Here is a 12,729-nt window from a genome sequence, read left to right as displayed (position 1 = left end):
TATGCAAACAAGAAACAATAGAAATTACTTTAGAAGAGAAAGGACTAGAAGAAGAAAGGGAACAAAATACTCAAATGGAAGAGTTATCTGATTGACATGAGTATTCACAAGAATGTAGATCACAGTCCATATAGCTACAGTGCCCATCCTTTTTGATTTTTATCCATATCCTCCCTTAAATTCACTAAGGGAGATCTACCCAAACAGTGGAGGACTTCTTCACTTTCTCTTTGTTTTGTTTTTGTTTTTTAGATTTTTTGCAAGGCAAATGGGGTTAAGTGGCTTGCCCAAGGTCACACAGCTACATAATTATGACATGTCTGAGGTCTGATTTGAACTCAGGTCCTCCTGACTCCAGTGCCAGTGCTCTATTCACTGCACCACCTAGGTGGCCCTTCACTTTCTCTTGATACCTTGATACTTTATTGAATAATTGCTCTATGGTAGGCCCTGTTATGAGAGAAAAGAATACAAAGAAAAGCAATGAATTCCTATTGTTATTTTAAGGCTAAAGCACATAGTGGCATATAATATTAATATGCCCTATTATCCAAAATAACTGACTACTTAAATGACTATAAGATTTGTAAAGCACTTTTTACACATGATCTCATTTGACTTTTGGAGAAGGAGATGGAGAACAAAAAAAAAAGCGGAAAAGGAAGAGAGGAGCAGGAAGTATCGAAGATTACTTTTAATTTGGATTGTTTTTCCTCCACTCATAGACAGACAGGAATCCAAGTTTCTGTCTTAGATGATGAAAACAAGAGTCCATCACCTTAAAATGGGAAGGGATAGAGTTAAGAACCAAGGAACTAAAAGAAAACAAAATGGGTTCATTTGGGAGCTTCCATTTTCCCTTAAAAAGATGATCTTGCCAGAAGAAAGATTCCATTATTTTAAATGGAAATAAATCAAATAAGGAAAGTGTGAGTTCTTTAAATACAATCTGAATATTTGTATTTTCTGCCTGAGATTTCTGGGCTTATTTTTAAAGTCCTTGCTATGCTGCTGAATCTTATAATAGTTAAACCAAAGTGGAATAATTGTAATTCACCCTTCCCTTCTGGCCAGAAGGAAAGTCCTTTCCTTTCATAGAATACATCACTTCCAGCTTGTCATTGGATTTCTACAGTCAGCACACAAGCTTTCTCATGTTTTCATTATCCTCCCAGAATAAATATGTGCTCATTTTCTCAAAATTCTATATTATCTAGTCTACTTTCATATTTGGACAGAGCTATTATGGGTAGTCAGTGATTTGTCATCAAAACAGTAAATATCCTAATGCATACAAGAAAGTATAAATAGAATACCTTGCATTCTTCTGAGGTTCCTGAAAATATCAAGACTCTGAACTATATATTAGCTGGAGAAACACAATCTTTGCTCAATGTAAATTTCTACTCCACTCCCTATGGAAGTCACCCTATTCCACTGCAAGTCTTAGTTGCCTCAAACATAATTTAAGATTTTATAAGTAGTCTATTTATTTCTTGAATCAGTTGCATTTATTTTTTTATATTACACTATTGATAGACATATTATTTTTAGTTCTATGAAGTGTGCCTTCATTAATTAGGAAAAAAAATGCCATTAGATAATGAGCACTTTTCAATCAAATATGAATTGCGAGGGATCAAATATTATTTCATGTTTCCCATCTTTTTGACCTTTGAAAAGTCGCTTAACCTGCCCAGGCTTCATCATTTTCCTTAACTGTAAAATTAAGGGACTGATTTTGATTGTCTCTTAGGGCCTTTCTAACTATGGCTCTAGAATCTTTTTGATAACCTTTGATAGGTTATTTGCTACATATTGTACCCATAGTTTCATGGAACACCAACTGTAAAAAGGAGATTCATGACGCTAAAGAAAATTGCTTTTCTTTAAACATTTTTTCATTTTCATTAATGTAGTCATTCTTTATATTGTTTTTGACACTGCTTATTTCATTTTGCATCAGTTAACAAAGGTCTTTCCAGATTTCTCTGAATTATGATCTGTTATTACTAAGAATGATTATATTTCATGTGTAGCTCATGAATTGCTTGGTCATTCCCCAATTGGTGGCCACTAAGTTGGATGTACTGTTATGTACTTGAAAATAAGACTGATTTAAAAATAAGACTGATGATCCCGGTCAACAAATTGACCAAAAATGACTCATTTCATAAAAAAAACATTTCAAAGCCTAAATAAAATAGTAATAAGAAAATAATAAGTAAGAAAAGCAGTGAATGTCTTTCCTGTTCTGCGAAGCTTTCTGTTTATTGACAAACAATTATCCAACAGCTTTTCCATAGTTAACAAACTGGGTCACTTGGTTCCTATTGTTCTTGTTGCTCTTCACACAAGACACTCATCTCCAGCATCTGATTATTTTCACTTGTTGCAAATTCCTGGAACATTCTCCCTTCCTATCTCCCATCACCTGGCTTCCCTAGCTTCAGTCAAGTATTAGCTAAAGTACCTTTTTTATGAGAAGCTTTTCCTGATCCCTCTTAATTCTAGCTACTTTTCTCTAATGATAATCTCCACTCTTGAATTTATCTTGTTTATACTTAGCTTTTTTTTGCCTCTCCCATGACACTACAAGTTTACTGAGAGCAGGCATTGTCTTCTACCTCCAGCCCTTTGCTCAGTTCACTGAACATAGGAAGTTCTTAATAAATGCTTATATAATAACTTATCTATGATATAAACATAGTTTAATTCTTTCTCCTGTTTAGTCTGGATTAGGAAGCCCAAACTATCATAAAGTAGTTTGGTGTCATACAACTTTAAAGATGGCACCCTCCTCCTTTGCAAAATTATGAAGAACAACTGTTTGGCTACTTTCATTCTGACCTCTCTATCTTTACCTTTGTCTAGTCTATCTTCCTCTCTTTCCACCTCTCAAATTTGTAATTCAAAATTCTGACAGATGCTTTTTCATAACACTGAAACCTTGGGCAAGTCAGGATCCTCAAGGATTTTGGTTTTTCCTTTGTTAAATGAAAATGTGGAGCTAGACAGAGGCATCTTAACTTTATGCTGCACCATAGACTCCTTTGGCAGTCTGATGAAGTCTAATACTACTATAGTTTGTGGCCAAAACTGACGATTGAAAGAAAAAGGTATTTTCCCTTAGAGATTAGTTAAAGTAATTATGCAATTTCCCCCTCAAAGTTCACAGAGAACACTGAACTTATCCATAGAACTCAGGTGCAGAAACACTTAATTAGAAAAGCTCCAAGATCTTTTGGCCTTTAGCCAATACCACAGCAAATGAGGGCTGAATATAGTTGAAGGGATTGTATTTAGATCATATAAGTATAAATGAGAAATGAAGAGATGTTGATTAGGAGGGTGGTATTTTCTATGGAGACAGAGGGAGGAAGAGTACTTAGAGTGAACTTACTTTACTAGATATTTTAGATAAGGAGGGTTGCAGTACAGTAGGATAGAGAGTATACTCAGGAGCTTTGGGCATAAATGGATCATGAAGTAATCTTGCCTTAACTTCATACTTTAGTTAAAAAGTTTAATAATACTATAGGTGAGTACTCTAGGGACAATGAGAGAGACTTAGAGGGACTAGACATGTAAATATCATGAAGTGATCTTTGTTTGATACTTTGCCTACCATTGTAGGAAGTGTGCTTGGGGGGGGAGTATAAGTGATTTATGAAATGATATGGCTTTGCATGATGATTTGACTAATAAGGATTTCATATCCATGGAGGGTACTTAAAAAGAGGATGTGATATAAATTGACTATAATTTGATTTGAATTAAGACTCTTTAGAAATGTTTTTTCTAATGGGAGAGAAGAGGTGAATGTACCTAGTGACTATGTGGTAGTGTTGTTTATGAATCAAGCAATCAATTCTTTTTTTTTTTTAGGTTTTTCACAAGGCAATGGCAAATAATGTCCAAGGCCACACAGCTAGGCAATTATTAAGTATCTGAGGTCAAATTTGAATTCAGGTCCTCCTGACTCCAGGGCCAGTGCTCTATCCATGGCACCACCTAGCTGCCCCCCAAATCAATTAATTATTGAGAAAGGTACTTCTATCAGGACAGATTAAAGGAATATATTTTGACAGGGGGATTTAGGTACAAGACATAGTTAAAATAATAAATAAGTGGAAAATAAGGATTATAGTAGGAGAAGGCTAGGCATTAGAGGATAAATAATGCCACATGAAAAGGCCCAAAGAGGAAATGAAGGGAGGGTGTGAGCACTGAGTAAATCCTACTCTCAACAGATTTGGTCCAAAGAAGGACTAACATACATTCCCAATTGACTTAAAAATCTATCTAATTTACAGGAAAGTGGGAAGGGGAGGGGAAAGAAAGTGAAAGAAGGGACTGATAAAAGGGAAGACAAAAGTGAAAGGAAAAGTAAAGTTAAAGTTAAAATTAAGAAGAAAAATCAAAGGAAAGAGGTGAAAATGGAAAGGAAAGAGAAAAGTAAAAATGAGAAAGATGTCATGGAAGGAAATTAAAAATTAGTAATTGTAAATGGGAATGGAATGAACTCTCATAAAATGGAAGCAGCAGAATGTAAGAAAAACCAGAATCTTACACTATGTTGTTTGAAAGAAGCATATTTGAAGCAGAGATTTACACTAATTAAAGGTAAAAGACTGTATATATTATATTATATATTATGCTTATTTTATACATTTTATCATATAATATATTATACTTCAGTAGAAGTAAAAATCCAGGGGTGGCAATCTTGATCTCAGACAAGGCAAAAGCAAAAATAGATCTTGTTAAAAGGAAGGAAACTACATGGATCATGAAGCTATATCATTATTAAACATATGTAAACCAAGTGGTATAACATCCAGATTCTTAGAGGAGAAGCTAAGCTAATTACAGGATGACATAGCAAAACTATAATCGAAGGGGACCTCAAACTTCCTCTCTCAGAAATAAATAAATCTAACCACAACATAAACAAAAAGGAGGTTAAGAAGGTGAAATAGAATAGAATCGCAGAAAATTTAAGATAACTTCTAGAGAAAACTGAATAGGGATAGAAAGGAATATATTTTTCCTCTCATTAGTCCATGGCACCTCTTCTCTCCCACACTTTCTTTCAAAGACTCACAAATACTGAGCTAGCTGTGGCAATGAATGTGTCAGCCTCATTGTCAATGTGTATATCCCTGGAAAGGACACTGCAAAAGCAAATGAACTTGTCCACAGAACTCAAAACTTCTCCATTTCCTGTAATCGATGGTTTCAAATATGGATGGTGTGGTGCTGGCTGATAAAGCAGCTTTATTTTTTGGTGTTAATTATTAGACCAAAATTAGTACAAGCAGCAGAGAATCAATCCATACTTTATTGCATCTCAGCTTCAGAGGCTACATTGAGTGCACAATCATCTGCAAACATGAACCAACACTCCCTCCACTTTTGTCTTGGCTTGTAGCCTTTTCAAGTAGTGTGGTAGCTGATCTTGAGACCATGTTCATCCTCAGTGAAGACATTTGATAACATGGCTGAAAACATCATGCTAAAAAGCATGGGAGCAAGGACACATCCTTGTTTCACTCCACCAGGGACCAGGAAATCTCAAGAGCATTGGAGTAATGGGGTTGACACATGCATTGCCAGAGTATTGGGAAGACCCTCCAAAAGAAAGTGTGTGCAAGAAGAGGTTTAAGACTAACTACCTAACTAAAGGTCTGCAGAGTTATTGTGCTGACCTCATTGCTGTATTCCTGTGAAACCTGTAAAGTCTATGAGTGCCATGACAGGAAACTGAATTGCTTCCATTAAATTGTCTTAGGAAGATTCTGAAGATTACCTGGCTAAACTGCATAGTATTCCAATATTACCAGTGAGTACAATTATAATGGGCTGAACACAATGCTAGAATGCTAGCCAACAAACCTATTTCATGGAGAACTCACACAGGGCAAGCAATCACAAGGGGGTCAGAAGAAGCAATATCAAGACACTCTGAAGGTCTCTCTTAAGAACTTTAGAATTGATTGTATAGGATAGGAGATCCTGGTACAGGATCAACCAGAATGGCATGCCTTCATCAGTGAGGGTGCTATACTCTATAAGGAAGGCAGAATTGAAGCGGTTCAAAGAAAACATGACATATGTAAGTTTAGAGTAAGCACCCCATGTGTTCACATGGACTATTTGTGTCCAGGCTGTGGTAGAGCATTCTGAGCTTGAATTGGTCTGATTAGTGATAGTTGGACCCACTGTAATTTGTCTCCAACATAGTGATGTCATTTGGGTCTTCTTTAATAATGAAGGACAAGAAACAACTAACCAACCAACTAACATGGCAACTATAGCAAAACTGATCATGCACTAGGACATAAAAACCTTACAAATAAATGCTGAAAGGCAGAAGTATTGAATGCATGCTTTTCAGATCATTATGCAATAAAAATTGCATGCAAAAAAGTTTCATGGAAAGATAAACCAAAAATCAATTGGAAACTAAATACCTAATTTTAAAGAATGAGTGTATCAAACAACAAATCATGGAAATAATCAATAATTTCATCTAAGACAAAGATAACAATGAGATATCATAATAAAATTTATGGAATGCAGCCAAAGCAGTATTTAGGGAAAATGTTACATCTCTAGATGCTTAAATAATAAAATAGAGAAAGAGGAGATAAATAAATTGGACCTACAACCAAAAAAACTGGATAAAGAACAAACTAAAAATCCTCAATTAAATTTCAAATTAGAAATTCTTAAAATCAAAAGGGAAATTGAATGCAAAAAATCATGTATTTAATAAATAAAACTAAGAGTTGGTTTTATGAAAAAATCAATAAAATATACAAACCATTGGTGAATCTGATTTTAAAAAAGGAAGTAGAAAACCAAATTACCAGTATCAAAAATGAAAAAGGTAAACTCATGACCAACGAGGAGAAAATTGAAGAGACAATTTGGAGCTATTTTCCCAACTATATGCCAATAAATTTTACAGTCTTAATGGATAAATTGGATATGGATAAATGAATAAATTGAAATGGGTAAACATTTACAAAAATATAAACTACCCAGATTAACAGAAGAAAAAAAATACTTAAATAATTCCATTTCAGAAAAAGAAATTGAAGAAACCATAAATAAATGCCCTAAGGAAAAAAAAGTCTCTAGGCCCAGATGGATTTGCAAGTGTCAAACATTTAAGGAACAATTAATTCAAATTCTACATAAACTATTTAAAAAATAGGAGTTCTGCCAAATTCCTTTTATGAGACAATGTGGTAATGATACCTAAACCAGGAAGAGCCAAAACAGACAAATAAAATTATAGACCAATCTCACTATTACACATTGATGCAAAAATTTTAAATAAAATTTTAGTAGATTGTAACAAGTTATTATTAGGAAAATACTTTATGATCAGATATGCCAGGTAGGCAGGGATGAAACACTATTTGGAAAACAATCAACATAATTGAACGTATCAAATAACAAAACCAACAGAAATCATATTATTTCAATGAATGTTGAAAAAGCCTTTGACAAAATATATTCACTCCTATTAAAAACATTAGAGTATAGGAATAGAGTTTTTCTTGAGATAATAAGCAGTATCTATCTAAAGCCATCAACAAATATCATATGTAATGGGGAAACAACCCGTTATCACCACTACTAATCGATATAGTATTAGAAATATTAGCTTTAAGAATAAGAGAAGAAAAAAGAAATTGGAGGAATTAGAATCAGAGTGAGGAAGCAAAACTTTCAGTATTTGCAGAGGATATGATAAACTTAGTGGATCCTAGAAAATCAACTTAAAAAATTACTTGAAATAATTAACAACTCCAGCAAAGTGAAAAGATATAAATAAATCTCACGTAAATAATCAGCATTTCTATATATTAAACACAAAATCCAAGGGCAAGAGAGAAAAAGAGATTCCATTTAAAGTAACTATACGTAGCATAAAACACTTAAGAATCTACCTTCCACAACAAACCCAGAAACACAATGAACAAAATTACAAAATGATTTTCACACAAATAAAAGTCAGATCTAAACTGGAAAAATGACAATTGCTCATGATTAGGCCAGGCTAACACAATGAAAATGATAATTCTACCCAAATTAAATTTTCATACTAATCAAACTACCAAAAACAGACCTACAAAAAAATAACAAAATTCATCTGGAGCAACAAAAGGTCAGGAATATCAAGGGAACTGAAAAAAACAAAGGGAAGGTGGCCAAACTGTACCAATCTAAAAGTATACTATAAAGTGGCAGTCATTAAAACTGTCTGGTACTGGTTAAGAAATAAGAGTAATGGACCAGTTGTGCATATGACACAGTAGTAAATGACTATAGTAGTCTACTGTTTGACAAACCCAAAGACATTAGCTTCTGGGATAAGGACTCACTCTTCAACAACAACTGCTGGGAAATCTGGAAAATAGAATGGCAAAAATTAATGGATACAGGATTTAGACATAAAAGGTGAAACCACAGACCAATTAAGAGATCAAAAACTATTCTGTTGAATTTTTGGAAAGGGGGGAGTTTATGCCCAAACAAGAAATATAGAACATTATAAATTGAAAGAATATAAATATTAAATTTAAAACATCTTGTACTAATAAAATCAATGCAGCCAAGATAAGAAGAAAAACAGAAAACTGGGAAACAATTTTCACAGCTAATGTTTCTGATAAAAGTCTAAAATATATAGAGAAATGGGGGGGCAGCTAGGTGGTGTAGTGGATAGAGCACCTGGCCCTGGAGTCAGAAGGACCTGAGTTCAAATATGGCCTCAGACACTTAATAATTACCTAGATGTGTGACCTTGGGCAAGTCACTCTTAACTGCATTAGCCCATTAAATTATAAAATTTAAAATGAAATAGAACAGACAGTTTTCGGATGAAGAAATTAAAGCTATATATAGAGTCATATGAAAAAATGCTCCAAATTATTTTTGATCAGAGAAATGCAAATCGAAACAATTATAAGGTACCACCTTAAAATCTATCAGATTAGCTAAAATGACAAAAAAATAAAGTAATTAATGTTGGAGAGGATATGGGGTTATCTGGGACATTAATGTTCTGTTTCTAGAGTTGTGAACTGATCCAACCACTCTGGAGAGCAGTCTGGAACTATATACAAAGACCTTTGACCCAGTAATATCAAAACTGGGCCTATATGGGGGTGGCTAGGTGGCACAGTGGATAGAGCATTGACCCTGGAGTCAGGAGTACCTGTGTTCAAATCCGGCCTCAGACACTGACTAATTACCTAGCTGTGTGGCCTTGGGCAAGCCACTTAACCCCATTGCCTTGAAAAAAAAATGGGTCTATATCCAAAAGGGAAAAAAATATCATATGTTTAATAATATTTTCAGTTTCACTTACATAGTGACAAAGAATTGAAAATTGAGATAATATCCAACAACTGGTGAATGACTGAGCAAATTATTGTATATGTATGTTATGGAGTAGTAATGTTCTAGAAGAAACTATGACTGGTCAGTTTTTAGACAAGCATGGAAAGAATTACATGAACTATTGCTGAGGGAAGGGAAGAACATCGTGCACACTGACAACAACATTGTTAGTTGATGATAAAGGCAGCTCCACTCAGCAGTTCAGAGATCAAGGACAACTCTGTTATGGACAATACCATTCACATCCAGAAGGAAAAAAACAAAATAAAACCATAAAATCTGAATGAATATTATGTTCAGTTTTTAAAAACTACTCATATTTTTCTTTCCTATCTCATAGTTTTCTTTATTTTCTTTTAGTCCTAATTCCTTTCACACAAATTGACCAATATGTAAATATATTAAACAGAAATGTACATGTATAACTATTACCAGATTGTTTACTGCCAATGGGAGAGGGGAGGAAAAGGAGGGTGGTAGAAAAATGTGTAGCTTATAAATCTGCAAATGGATGAATGTGGAAAAACTACCAAGGCATGCAATTGGGAAAAATAAAATAAATGTCATTTGAAAAAAAATTTCAATCCTGTGATTGAGATAATTTCCTTTAGACATTGGTCAAATCAAATATGTAATCCCCCCCCCCCCACAAAGTTCCCATACTACCCTGAGACTATGCATGGAAATAAGGTGAAGAAACCCTAAAATACATTGTTCTTCGAGTTAGATCCTTTCAAAATTTCAATCTTATGATTCTCAATTTGTCTCCTGAAATCTTCCCCTTTCTTCCAGGGTCAGTTTAGTTTTCATTTACTAAGAAATGACTTCTCTTGATCCCTTCATCTAGAAATGACTCTTCCCAAATTTCTCTTAGGACTTTGAGCTCTCCCTTTGCAATTTCATGCTCTCTTCATTTCTTAGACTTATTCTGGATTGTGAACACTCTGAAGATAAGGACTGTATCTTATTTTATCCATGTAATACCAGGGAGTTAGCATGGTGCTTTGCATATGGTAGCCTTTTAAATGATGTCTATTGAACTGTATTCAGTGGTCATGGCAGAAATATTCTAGGCCACAGAAGTTCTCAGACTCTGCACTTTTTTTTTGACTTTATAAGCCAAATAATTTTTCACAGAACTATTTGGAAATGTATTTACTTACACATATAGACAGAAACATTTGTTCCCACATTCAGTGTGTGAAACTGACAGTCAGAAAGGTAATAACTTACATTTTCCTTCTTCCTTCCAGGATATTAAATCAATAATCTTATGTGATCACAAAACACACAGGCAAGCTCTTGCTTGCCATAGAGATAAATAAACAAATGCATATAATCAAATACCGGAAGCACAAAGAGGGCAAGGTTACAGTCACCATTCCATTTCCCAGGACATATAAGGAGACTGAAAAAAAATCACCATTTCCAGGTTAGTTAACTATGTCGATTTACCTCACTAAAATAAATTTGCAAAAATGGTGTCCTAGTTAATTCCTGGCCATCTCTAAGTCACTGCAATACAACCTTTTCCTCTTCCTATCAGACTCTTGCTCCAGGACCCTGGCCTCTATACCTAAAGACAGAGCCTGTCTTGTTCATTTGTGTATTCCAATCAGGAAACTGAATGCTTTACACATAGGAAGTACTCAATACTTTTTTTTTTATTCATTTAATCAAGTGGTTGAGATACAATGACCTGCAAATTCATTCATTGACTTAAACACTGTGGAAAAGCCTTTGTGTAAGCAACTTGGAGAGATACACAGAAAAAAAAAAAGTATTTCCATAAAATTTAAAAAATATTCCATCCCTCAAGTTTGTAATTTAGTAGAGGTGTTCTCAATTTAGGATTTGTGTAACTAACATTAAACACACTCAGTATATGAAAACCTGTATTTAGAAAATATTTTAGGGGACAAAGATTTGCTTAAAATGAGGTTTATTCAATCACTAATATATTGAAAATATAGTTCAATTCATAGAAAGCTAGATTATATACTAATTATCAGAACATCCCCATATATCTATCTAATGTCTTAAAGAATCTCTTTTATCTTGTCCCACAAACCAGTTCTTCCTCTTGAAATCCTCATTCACTGCCAGATTTCCAGGAATGAAAGCTCACAAGCATTCTACTTCGTCTTTCTCTCTTGCCTTGCCATATCTGATCCAGCATTTATTGCCAGTGTTCCTCACATACAGCAGTTTCTTTCCAGTTCACTGTAATTCTCCCCAGGTCAGAACATTATCAACTCAAACCTGTACTATTAGAGTACTTGCCTAAACTGACATCTGTGTTGTAGCCTCTTTCCATTCCAATTTGTCCTGCAGACCAGTAAGATATATCTTTATCAAATAATATTTTCTTTCTGTCACTTTATAACTCAAAATTTTTTTATGCCTCCCCAATAAAAAAATTGACTTAGAACATAAAGATCATCACAGTCCAGTACAGATGTGATTCATGTCTTTACCTTCTCAGCCCATTCATCTCAAATTTTGCTCACTGTTCTCTTAATGCTGACTAGTGAATGACTGATTAAATGATAAAGGACTTATTAGATGCTCATTGTTTGTCAGCCACTGTACTAATAAAGCAATGATAAAAATATTAACATTATTGTCTAATTTCTTCAATACTTTTGTTGGGTAGATGCTATCTTTTTTTGTCCTACATCTTTATAATATTTTCCATTGCAATTTATTTATTTATTTGTTTGTTTGTTTATTTATTTATTTTTGGTTTTTGCAAGGCAAATGGGGTTAAGTGGCTTGCCCAAGGCCACACAGCTAGGTAATTATTAAGTGTCTGAGACCACATTTGAACCCAGGTACTCCTGACTCCAAGGCCGGTGCTTTTATCCACTACGCCACCTAGCTGCCCCTGCAATTTATTTTATGAAGGATTCAAACATGGTATCCCTGATTTATCCCTATTTTCTCATTCCTTAGAGTCATTTAAAAGTCTGTTTAATATTACTATTTTTAATCTTTTTTATTTTCTATAATCTAATCTATTCTATTTTCATAGGCATACACCTACATGGTTTTCTATACTAGTCTTCATCTTTCATTCTTTGTTCTACCATTTTTTTATCATTTACTTTTCAAAATCATTCTCTACCACTCTCAACCATTTTTTTTGTTCAGTAAAAATTCAGACAACTAGGTACATTGTATTCTTTATGGGTCATTGCATTCTTTATGGATTATAATAATTCTGATTTCTAGAGAGTCAAATTTGTATTGCTTTCAAATATAATATAAAAAAATTCTCAGTTGAAATCTAGCAGATCCCTGATT

This window comes from Macrotis lagotis, chromosome X, assembly GCF_037893015.1.
Source record: "Macrotis lagotis isolate mMagLag1 chromosome X, bilby.v1.9.chrom.fasta, whole genome shotgun sequence".
NCBI lineage: Eukaryota > Metazoa > Chordata > Mammalia > Peramelemorphia > Peramelidae > Macrotis > Macrotis lagotis.
The sequence above is the reverse complement of the archived record's forward strand: the minus strand, read 5'-3'. Positions refer to the sequence as shown.